The following is a 13,386-nucleotide window of genomic DNA, read 5'->3' on the forward strand; positions in this document are numbered from 1 at the left end:
TATTTGGTCTGATGTTGCTGGCTTTAAAGATGGAAGCCAGCTAAAGAAATTGGTGGCCTTTTGAAGATGGAAAAGGAAAGAACACTGTTCCTACCCAGAGACTATGAAACAGAGCACAGCGATGCTAATACTTCATACAAGCCTTGTGAGACTTGTGTTAGACTTCTGATCTTTAGGACTGTGAAATAATAAATTTGTGATAATTTAGTTTGGCATCAATGTAAACCTATGTATTTTGGTGCCTGGAATTGGGGTACTGCTGTAATAACTATCAAAAAATGTAGAAGTGGCTTTGTAATTGGGCAATGGGAAGAGGCTAGAACAATTTGGAGGAACATGATAGAAAAAGCACAGATTTCCTTGAACAGACTGATAATTAATAACCCTGCTAGGGAGGACTGAGGAGGAAGTGAAAAGTATGATAGAGAAAATACTTATTGCCTTAAAGATGATCTAAATTGTCATTACAAGACTGTTGGTAAATGATGTTGAAGGTGCTACTGGCAAAGTCTCAAAAGGAAATGAACATATTATTGGAAACTGGAGAAAGAAGGTCCTTGTTATACAATGCTAGACTCTTAGCACAACTGTGCCTTGCAGTTATGTGGAAAGTAGAATTTCTAAATTTATGAATGATGAGATTCAACATTAATTGAGATTTACAAGTAAAATGTTGAAAGTGCAGCTTTTCAATGCTTATAGTAAAATAAAGATTAAAAAAAGATAAATTAGAAACAAAAAGGAAACATACTAGATGATTTTGGAAGATTTCAGCATATCTGGATTGTAAAAGATGCTAAAATTAAGAGATTCGCTATCGGAAAAGTGGGTTTTAGGTAAAAAGCCAAGGATGTGACTGGGCAATACCCCAGAAAGATCAAAAGTTTTGAATATGTTTTCACACAAAAGGCTCTAAAAATAATAAGTGTGTGACTCAGATCCCCTCAGCCATACCAGGAGAAGTCAAAATTAGAGATGAGATTATCTATAAAAGATCTGTGGAGGGGCCTCTTGTCTAATGGAGTGAATGCCACGACGTAACAGCTATATAAAAGTTCAATGGCAGTCAGTGCAATGGCATACACTTGGTACCCCATCCTTCTCGACGAACACTGGCAGTGTTAGAGAACTGTGTTGGAAGCTTCCTAAACTGTCAGGCTCATTTCGAGGCTACTACTCAGTGCCAGTGCTGCCTCTGTTCCTCGTTTGATCTTTGAAGCTTCACATTTGAGCAATAAGTTACAGTACATATGGCAATCTTATGCTTGTTTTGTTAAAATATTGTAGAGATCAATACGGCAGGAGCTAGCATAGATACACCGGACACTAGAGCTCTTAATCCTATTTTCTGAGAGCAGGATAACTACTCTTCCTAAGCGTGTTTTATCCCTCTGAAGGAGTTCTGGCAGGAGACGGCTTTTACGTTTGGCAACAAATGGTGACCTTCATGTGATGATGAGGAGATTGTTCTCCAGTTTCTGCTGTCCTCTATTTTATCAGTGGGAGAATGATAGAATTTTATATTTTATAAGAATTAAGCAAGTTGTCATTTGAGGGTTTTGTGAGAATAAATATATCCCAACACCATTTTAGTTTTATGAGTTTGAATTCATACTCTTGAATGTAAGATTTAGTCCTTATGTTCAATCTTCCTACTCCTGAACTTGAAGACATATTATATATAATAAATTTCTTGGGCAGACATGTCCCAAGAGCATTGCTTATGGTTTCCCTGATCTTCTAATATAATCTGACCGAGTGATAAATAGAGAGCATCCACATAATAGTTAAAGAAAATTAATTTAATATGCCTAACTTGCTATATACAGTTATGATAATGTAACTAGTAATATATAAAGATCAAAAAAGGTTCTTATTTACACACAAGAACTAAATTTTTTTTCACATAGTAAGTTTTAGTAAATTTTTGTTTCACTGGATAATTCAGTAAATCCCAAATATTCCATAGCAATGACAGATTGTAGTTACTATATCAAAGCAACATTTTTAAAATATATTTTTTACCTTTCCCTGATATTTAGGCTTAATTCTTCCCATAATGCTGCATACCTATTGTAAACTTTATGAGGATAAATGAGATTGTAAATGCTTGTTATATGACTTTTTTCTTGATATATTATTAAATATACAAAGCTTGGAGGGTGATATATATGTTATCAGTGAATGAAAGCTTTCTTTCCCTTGGCTATGAGAGCTGCTGCTAGAAAAAGGATGTTTTGGAAAAGAAAGATCATGTCTTAAGTTTTCACAGAGCACTGAAATGATGTGGCTGTTTTATGGAGGAGGCATTTTGGATGCAAACTAGACTTCTTTATAACCTGAAAAGCCCAGTTGATGACAGGAACTATTTCTTCTGGTCTTAGACAGTGCCTTCTGGTATCTGGACACACAGATGGGCTGGAGATTCCGTCACATGAAAAAAATCCTTCTCTCCCTGCACGCCAATCTCTTTGATACGCATTAATTTTCTTGAGTTCATTCTGAAACCCTCATGAGCTTGGAAACATCGACTAGGATTGAGTTTCTTAAGGTCCAGGATACAAAAATAAAGTAAAACCAAAGCAAATTATATCCTATGGTCCCTGTTCATATCCTTTAATTTATGCTTAAAACATTAGTTTTTGACCTTTAGAATCAAACTGCAACAAGGAGCATACAAATACCATTGTAAACATTAGGATATTAGCTAGTTCTTGGCTCCTGTATATACCAAAAAGTATGAGAAATTTATTTTATAATGGTAAAGGTTGAAATTAAAATGCCCCACATTATTCTACAAATGACAATATACATCACAATTATTATAATATAGTGAGTGTTATTACATCAAAATGCATCTTTTAAAAGGCAACCCCAGTTTTTGCTAAGCAATTTGAATCTCTAGAGACATCAGAGAATGTTCAAAGATAATCACCTAATGGAGGAACAGTGCTTTACATTATAACTATTTTTTGAAAGGGGAGTACAGTATGGAATCTAAATCAATATATTTAATTAAAAAGGCATAATTTAAATAATTTCTTTAATTTTCTATTCATAGAAATAGACACTTGAATACAACCATGGTAAAACTTTGTTATATTAATCTTTATAATATTCAGAGTAGTTATTGCTATTTTCTTTTTACAGTTTAAAAAATGAAGGTGCAGAGAGGTTAAATTCTATAAGATCATATGGCTTGAATATACTCAATTTTGGATTCCAAAGACTACCAGCTGCTTCCCACTTTAATAAAGACTGTGGTAAGGAAAATTGAAAGACCACAAACACTTACAGTGTCAGTGAATGCAATGCCTTCAAGTGCAGGTAAAACATCTACTCTAAAAAAAGCTTCAAATTCTCACTAATGGAATCTCCTCTTTGAAGATTCTACTAAATTAGTGTACTGTTTTTCTCATTCCAATTTCATAACATTTCTATTACACTCAAATGTCAGTATATACATATATAATCATTGTGTGATTTACCCCAAGTCTGAAAATGTCTTTATATAAAACTGATAATTTTTTAGCAAAAAACTGTATTTTATTAATTCACAATTTTAACCTATAGATTTTTGGCTTTGCATATTACATATGGCTTTATGTGATAATCTTCAAAGCATTTTACCATCTCTTTATTTCTATAATAATCTTACGCTGAAACTAAACATTCTTATTTGCAGATTAAAAAAATAATAAATCCCCCCTCCCCCAAAAAATGACCATAGGTGACTTGTTTTAAATTATTTGATCAATAAATAGAATAGGAGCTCCTTATGGCTAGGAATTGTTTTTATTTTATTTTCTGAGCTCTAAGCTGTCTCTTTGTGTTTCTACAATGGTATTTTCAGGTATATTTTGAGTTGAGACTTTGCTGGGCATAAGAAATGGCTTTCTGTTCTGTAGCCGCTCCATGGAGTCTTCTTGGGGCCCGCAAACCTATGGATTACAGGACATCTTTATACATGGTTTAAAGGAGTATCTGATCAATACTTCTGTTTTAGTAGCAAGCTCTAGATCACCAGGGGCAAGGTCAACATGAGTATTAGAATCTCTATGATAATCTTGGAGCCTACCTAGACACATATCTGTACTTTAGTTTCTGAAAGGGCCTTAAGCAGTTCCAAGCAAGGGAAAGTGTGTGCATAATGAGGCATTGCTAAGTCAGGTCTCAAAATCTGAAGTTTACGTCGAAGTCTGTGGAGCCTACATTAAGATAATTTATAGAAAATAGAAAGCCTACAACATTCTTCATGGAACATAGGGAATGAAAACTCTTCAAATACATATAGGTAATCCAATAAATATATTCAGCTTGATTTTTGGCAGAAAATATGCAAATAAAATTTTTGTTCTTTATCGCCTTTTCCCCCTTTCTGATTCTAAGTCCTATTTTTAAAAATAAATTAAACATTTATGGGTAATAAAATACAAGCTATGAGTTAGAATCAGACATTTGTCTAGATGCATCTTTAAAACTGAACAGGTTTAGAATATTTTGCATCGATAATCTTAATCTCATGTTAATAAATTTTTTCATGCATTTGAGATTGTTAGATATATTCTCACTATTCAAATGTGTTCATTTACATCTTGAATCTTACTGATACTTAAAGTCCTACTATATTAAGAAATTTACAGAGAAAGTGATAACACAATCTAACCTAAACTCTTGAAATGTTAATCACACTGTTATTTTATCTTCATCTGCATCCTATTTCTAAGTAATATTTACAAATAAGATGAACTATGTTTTTTTAGGTGTAACAAACTTTTTATTTGAAAATTAAAACATTGTATGATTTATAATTTAATTAGGAAAGAAGAAATGTGTTTAGTGTTCTCGTGTTAAGAAAATACAGATTCAGGCTCTCGTTTCTACCTTTGTGGTAATGATACTTTATGCTTATAAACAAAAACTCTAAAATCTCTGACATTAAATAACCATGAATTAAAATGACATATTTGCATTAATGACAAAATACATAATTAAATAGAATAACAGTTATTGTATATTTCATATTTGGTGTATGACTATTTATTCACTGAAAAATTTACACACTTTAAACATCACTTTTCTAATGCTAAACTAGTGAATAATGAATAAATAATATATATATATATTCATTAATTCAAAAATATCTTTTTCTATAGTCATCATGCTATACATTACATCCTAAGAACTTATTTATCTTATATTATAATTGGACATTTGTGCATGTGTGTGTTATGTGCCACTGAGTCAGCTCTAATGCCTGGTAACCCTATGAATGAGTGATGTCCACAATATCTTGTACTTAACAGCCCTGTTCCACTCCTATAGACCCATGCCTATGGCTTCTTTTAATATTTAAAGTGGTTTTGTAAAAATCATAATTCTGCTTTCCTTTATTTAATCAATGTCATAATATTCTGCTAATACATGATAAAAAGTTGGTATCCAAGACAGTGAAAAAAAAATTTAGCTTTTAGGGCCCTCTGCATAATTAAGAATACTTTTTATCTTCTTTTACAAAATATAATGTTGCAAACCTTTTATATTCTCAGTGATAAGTTGGTGCTTTCTTTTCCTGTACCAAATAATCTGTTTATTTTGGTAATGAAAAATTATATAATATCTTTTTTTAAATCCATTCAACTCTACACCAGAGTCAATGAATATTATATAGAGACTTTTGTGTGTTTTTAGACTTTTTGTGTGTTTTTTTCTAACTGTCCTACAAATGGAAAATGGTTGAATAAATTCTAATGCATCGATACAATAGAAAATATTTAATTACTTATTAAAATATTTTCACAGGTAACTAATTACCTGGGAAATGCTTATCATATAATATTCAATGAGAAAAAATTCACACGTGGACCACCATTATTCAGTTCAACAATATATTATTGACTGCTGCTCTGTCTGTATATATAGATTCTCCTTTTGTTTACTGAATAGATCATAGTCCATTGTATTCAGCTAATCTTGTTTTGATCAACATTGTTTATTTCCAAATAGCCTACTATAAAAAGTGATGAAAGATAATTTTTGTATAAATGGCTTCACATACTTGCATAATTATTTCTTTTAGGTTTATTTATTGAAATGGAGGTGTAATTTGTAAAAAGAAGAGGCACATTTTAATTTCCTGAGTTAATTTGTATTCAGATATTCAAAAGTCATTTTCCCATTGAAGTCATAGAAATTTTTTTCTATTTTCAAATTATTTTTATTTTTTAATTATCCTTGACATTCAACATTATATTAGTTTCAGGTATACAGTATAGTGGTTTGAAATTTATGTAACTTACTCAGTTACTCCCCCATAAGTCTAGTACCTACCTGGCACCATACATATTTATTATAATATTTTTGACCATATTCCTTGTGCTGTACTTTACATACCCATAACTATTTCGTAATTGCCAACTTTTACTTCTTAATTCCTTTACTTTTTTACAACAACTTCTAACCTCCTTCCTATTTGGCAAACATTAGTTTGTTCTCTGTATCTAGAAATCATAGAAATTTTAATTTTATCATAACCTAACCTAAATAAATCTGCTTCACATTTGATATAGAAATCAGTAAAAACTTTCAATAAAAATATGAAAAATAGTATAGAATTGACTTAAAAATAATGTGATGTAATGTATTTAAACATGTCCAAATTTTTTAGTCTAGATATTTTTTTAGTTATACAGAAATGCCTGCTCTTTAAAAATTTGTTTTAAATATAGAATGTATAAAGAAGTAAAACTAGCTATAATTTTATTATCTAAAGTACCCTCCAAAACTACTCTTAACATTTGTGTATTTTCTCCCTGAAAAAAATATAAAACATATAAATATATATACATAGATAAATATATATACATATATCTCCTATGCCTTTATTTATATAATTGTGTTTTTATTTGACTATAAATATATATATTTTTTCATGTTATTATAAATTGTTCAATAACATATTTAATGTCCTATTAAGTAGGTATTCCAGTTTGCTTACTTTGTCCAATAATGATTGACACTGAAATTATTTATAGCTCTTCACTCTTACAAATAGTCTTATAATAATGACCCTTGTATAGAGAATTGGTTGCATTTCAGATTATTTTCTTAGAGTCACTTCTAAGGGGCCATAAGATAGGGTTAAACAGTATTTACACATTAAAGCTCTCCACAAAATTGCCAAGCAGCTTTTCAACTGTAGTTTCTAGGAATAGAAGTGTTACCAAATCTTGTGCAAATATTTTTTAAGTAGATGCAAGCCTTCATGTACCATTGGCATGTCTTCTTGCCTGGCTCTAATAAATCATTTGTTTTCATAGTACTCAATCTTCCTCAGAAGCAATTTTCACTTTGTGACTATTTTTATTCTTAAAGAACTTGCTTTTTATTGTTTCATCTATGCTCAGTGGTTGTTAATTCTTAGTTTCCTTTGCTGGCCCCTCCTCCTTTGATCGACCTGTAAGTATTGGAAGATTGCAAGGTTCATTTTTGTAGGCTCTCTTCTTTTAACTGTCAATATTTCCTCTTTAGATGGAGTTCCATCTTTCTTGCTAGCATATCCTCTAAGCTTTGGATTCACCTAGCAGTTGCCACTTAATCTTTCTTTTATTATCCCAAACTGAACATATTCAGAGCATAACACTTAATCATCAGTTTTTCTCCCATTTTAGCTGATGGCAACACTATCAAGTTGCCAGATGAAAACCTGGAAGCCATCCTTGATCTCTCACACATCAAATTCATTGGCACAAACATTGATTATACTTTTACATCATATCCAAAATCCAATTATGTTAAATCATCTTCATGTTTAACATTTTAGTTCCAGTTAACTTCAATAGCTTCCTGGGAACTAATTTACTCCTCCATCCCAGACTTTTCCATACTGCAGTGAGAGTGAATTTTAGAGAAAAAAAAATCTAAAGCAATAACAAGCATTATGCAGACTTGAAGCATGAATGTGCAGACACATAATAGCATAAAAAGCCATACATGATCTGATATTGCCTAAATCTCCAGATTTATATTACTCTCACTCAAGTTGAAAATACCTAAATATACCTGTCTTTGTGTGCAATTCAACGAGCCAGGCTAATTTCTCACATAAAAACTATACTTACTGTCTTTTCTGCCTGAAATGCTCTCCCCATATTTTCACTTGGCTGTATGTACACTTAAAAAAAAATCTCTCATATCTTAGTTCAAGTATTAACTTCTCGAATACACTTTCGTGATGAAATCATATAGGTGTCATACAGGCAGACTATCACTTATGCTGTGTTATTGTCTCCATCACACTACAATTTACATAAATGTTGAATGTTTTATCTAACTAGTATATTTTTGAAATATTTCATAATATATTATTTTGATTAATAATATATATCCTTTGTTGCCTCCTACTGCCACTTCCTTTATAATCTGATCTCTGGGGAAAATAGTGCTGGCAAACTCTAGATACTCACAAGGCTAGTATGACATCAGTCACTTATACCCTATGATCTCAAGCTAGCCTTAGCTTCAGCATTACCACTGGATTCTCTTTCCAACCCAGACATATGGAGTATTCTAAATTTGTGGAAAAAAATGTATATACATGCATGTTTACATACGTGCACACAATTTCCTAAGCTTTACTATACATTACTTGTGATCTTGAACGCTATTGCTAGCCATAAAGTAACTTCCATGTTTTTTTTTTTCCTCTACCTGCTGATTATCTTATATTTGCCCTATACATTCTTTCTCTTGTGAGATCACAACCCTGATCTTAAATGATTTGGTTTTCCAGTTCAGGTCTAGGAGTTTTTAATTAGCTGATAGAGCAGATATATAAAGCACACAGACTTTTAGTAATTCTAGACAGTCTGTTTCATATAAAGACACAGATCAGAACACAAAGTAACTCAAATATGAAACACTGTAGATTTCTAAAATTTTCTGTCATTGATCTTTACCAAACCTCAATGTTTCTTTCCCTGCCATGGGAAAGAATGAAAATTTTCAAGGATGTTTGGGTTCTGGTACATTCTTTTTTTCCCCTCATTTCCCTTGTGTATCCACTAAATTAGAAGTTTAATTTTCTGTCAGCCAGTTTTGTGTGCAGCCTATCTTTCTGCTACCACTTTCTGTCACCATTCAGCCTGACCTAAACTTACTTCCCAATATCGTCCACATCTGCCTGACAGTGTAGGTAGAGAAAGGACTCCTCTAGCTCATTATTGACCATTCTCTGAACTTCCTGAGCATGCGTCATGAGTATTCTTGGCTTAATACTGTGACAAAACCCATTTCTGAACCAATTTTAGTGGTCCAGGGAAAGTCATTGCAGATTGTGTTAGACTATACAAAGTTTCTGGTAGTGAGGGAACCTCACTATTTTCAGTCAGAGGAATAGAATGGAGTAGTTCTCAAAAAAAAATTCAGAATTCTATTGCCATGAAGAAGAGAGAATGTGTAATGGACAATAAAGAGGCTTCCACTACAGTGACAAAGTATAGCAAGTTGGAGATTACCTCTGCTTGGCATGCTCGAAAAGAACAGCATGGACTGATGAGATTTGTCTGGAAACTGGAAATCTGCCTTATTTTCTAAAATATTTCCCTTTCTGTCTTGCATCAGCTTCTGCTGGTTTAATTCTTGTTAAATGTTCTTCCAGGATCCACCCATTCAAAAGGAAATAGCTCAGAATAATTGTGGCTCTGTTGATAACTTTAATTTCAAAAAGAAGTCATAGTGTGAGAGTTGAAGAGCCATCAGAGAGAGACAGAAAAGAGAGAATTAGAGGAGAATTATAACCCTTCCTTTTAGAGATTTGTCCATAATTTTATATAGAACAAATATGACAGGTATTTTATAAATTTGATACTCTGTTCTGATGGTGACTTTTATTCCATTGAAGGAAAAAGAAATCCTAGAAATTTCAGAGAACATAAGAAACTTTTTAGATTTTAATTTAGATTTTTAGGACAAAATCCAAATTTACTAAACTATTGCTGCTGCCTACTTCAGTCTCAGGATTTCCACTTATTTCTGAGTTTGCCACACTCTAGACACAGATAGTCTTTGATTTTCTTTAATGTTTTAAAAAGATAAACTAAACTCCTTTATTCCTTAATCTTTTGCTTAGGCTGCTTAGATACCTACTCTCTCTCTCATTCTCTCTCTCTCTCTCTCTCTCTCTCTCTCTCTCTCTCTCTCTCTCAGCATTTTATTCCACAATTAGTTTAAGTTCCCTTGCGTCATGCTTCCAAATCACCCTATACATATACTTCCTTTTTAATTACTCATGGTTTCACATCTGTCCAACTATGAAAGTGATTTAGTATGAAAGCTTGACTATGTGGAGTCCTAGAATATTTTAAGGTATCACTGAATTGACCCATCGCAAAAAACCAAGATCATGCCAGCACCAATACCATTGCCAAAATAGGTATCCTTCTATGTTCCCAATTCTGGTGGAAATAATTATCATCTACCTAGTTCTAAAGAAACTTTATTTTAATCCTTGCCTCTTCCCTTAGAGCCTACTTATTTATTTAATTATCTTGTCTTACAGATTCTATTCTTTTACATTTCTTTCCAATTAATTCATGTGATTATCCCCATAGCCCCTGGACCCTGATCTAGTTTGCCAGCCTTCTATACAACTTCTAAATGCTCATATTCATCCACTTTCTCAGTTCTTCTATGCAATTTCTAAATGCTCATATTCACCCACTTTCTCTCTTGGCCTCCAGTTCTTTACATTGAAGCCAGTATGGTCTTGCTATAATACATATCTGATGATGATATTTTATTGTTCCAGAAGACTTCAGTGACTTGTTGCTTCTTGGAAAAAGCCCAAAGTCCTCTCGCTTTGAACTTTCTTATCTCTGAAACCTCATACTCACTACCCTCCACCTCAAACTCAACTTTCTGACATGCAAACTTTTACTTGCTTCAACACAACATGCTCTCTCTGGCTTGAAAACTTTGTCCTCTTTGCATAAGACATACTTTCACTTCTCTCCACTCTATTTCTGCCTCACCTACTCATCTTTCAAGTTCCCACTTAGGGTTTGCTTCTTTCAGGAAGCCATGTATTCTCCCCTTCTCTCAAGTCTTAAGTACCCCTCCTCTGTGTTCCGAGAGCTCCCCTATTCCCATATTTTGGAGCTTATTAGAATATCTTATAATGACAATGTTTATCTGTCTTCTTTACCAGACTGAAATCTCTATAAGAACACAGACCATACTTAAAAAATGAGGCCTAGGGAGATGCGATATAACAAGTGTGCAGACTCCATGTAGGTGACTAGTGATAGGGCAGCTTTATGACTTGTCACACCTAGGAGTGACAAGAGATGAGATTTGCAGTTTATATCTAGAGGAACCATTCTCTAGGTGACAGTTCTTTTATTCTTTCCCAAGTTATGGGGCTTCCTGAAAAACAGAGGGTTAATACACCCCTCTCTATCTGAGAGTCACTCAATCAACTGGGAACAAATGAACAAATAGATATGCAAAGAGAGTGGGGCCTGAAGAGCATGGCACATACCAGAGAGGGTGAGCATTTCCCAAGGCAGGGCAGGGGAGATGAGAAGACTGATGAAGGTGCTCAGGGGCAGATTGAGCAGATAGTGGCAGCAAAGAAAATGACTTATTTTTTTCATTTCAAGGATTCACTGGAAGTAAGCAAACAGAATAAATTAAGAAATAAAAAAAAACAAATTGTAGCAGTATAACGAGAAGAGCAGGTTATCATAGATTATAATTGATGTTAAGTCTACAGGAAAATAATTATAGGTAGATTAAGACAGAAAAGAGAATAAATCCAGAAAAGAAAAGTGAAGGAGAAATTGAAAGTGGTCATTAAGGATATGCAACTATGGAAAATGAGCCCAAATAAGAGAATAATTAGACTTTAGAAAAGAGTTGTCATCCCTTTTGTGTCTAAGATGATTAAATAGGAACTTCTAAGGTGGTTTTTGCCTTTTGCTCTTTTCTTTTTCCTCTTACTACACACATACACACACATGCACACACACACCATGTCTTTCTTACTCAGCATTGGAAAAAACAAAAACCTAAATCTCACAGAAACAAATAAAAAAAACTATGACTGACTCATATAACATTCAATAACATTTGTTGAAGTAAAATTAAACTTCATATATTCTATCTTTCTATGCAATAGGAAATATGCCGAATGTTAAGTAAAACACATCTATCCCTTTCCTGCTACCAAGAGATTTGTTGAGACTGTGATTATCTTATATTATCTTGTCGGTGTGCCTCAGAACATAAAACTGCTGGGCTCTCTATTATATGCTTGACAAATACATATTTAGCATCAGTACATTTTTTTCCATTAACTCATTGTTAGAAACGGAAAAATTTTGAAACCTCTACAAACAATATTCTTAAGTAATTTTTAAGAATACAGGTTTTTTTCCTGGTAAAGTTGTATTTGTTAGCTCTGATTTCCATTATTCTGAGACCTCTTATAATTTGCTAAGAGAACAAATGGACTGTACTAATTATAATGTAATTTTTATAATTGGTCTCGTGCTTTTGTCCAGTAGACAGTTACAACATCAATTGTCTATTAAAGGAATGATGTCGTCTAACTAGACTTTACATTTTAGAATAGTGAACACAACTTTAGTATTTTCACATATCGAGCATATGTTTTTGCCATATTTTAATGTTGTGTACCACTATATTGGATTTTCTTTATTCTTGAATGTGTTTGCCTGAAATGTCAGATGCTCAGTTACTTGCTTTTCTTTATGTTATATGTGGAAAACTAATCGTGATGTGGGATGAAGACAATAGCCTTTATAAATCTTCTGAAAAATGGAAATATAAAGCAAACATGCAATACCAGAAAATAAGACATCTTTCTATGATTGAGTTCAGTTTTTTTAAAAGTTTTATTGAAGTATGATACACATATAAATACAAAGATAAAATGAGTTTAATTAACACTCACAATTTATTTTCACAGACTTTACATAGGGATAAAGGCATCAAGATCATAAAAAAGAAAATTATCTTTATACTAGAAAAACCACCTCTCCATGGCTTGCTTATCACTAACCTTCTTCCCCACCATCCCAACTTTAAAAACAATAGATTCATTTTGGCTCTTTTTGAACTTTACATAAATGAAATCAAATAGTACGTACTCTTTTGTCTCTTTTTTTTCACTCAATATAATGTTAACAAGACATCCATATTGTTGGGTGTAGTTGTAGATTACTTATTATTATTGCTGTGCAATATTCCATTATTGGAATATAGTACAATTTATTTTTCCATTCTACTGTTGATAGACATTTGGGGAATTTCTGGGGTTTTGCTATTATAAAAAGTTCTATTATGAACATATAAGTATTTCTG

Source organism: Pteropus vampyrus, unplaced genomic scaffold (genome assembly GCF_000151845.1).
Source record: "Pteropus vampyrus isolate Shadow unplaced genomic scaffold, Pvam_2.0 Scaffold64, whole genome shotgun sequence".
In the NCBI taxonomy this organism is placed as follows: Eukaryota; Metazoa; Chordata; class Mammalia; order Chiroptera; family Pteropodidae; genus Pteropus; species Pteropus vampyrus.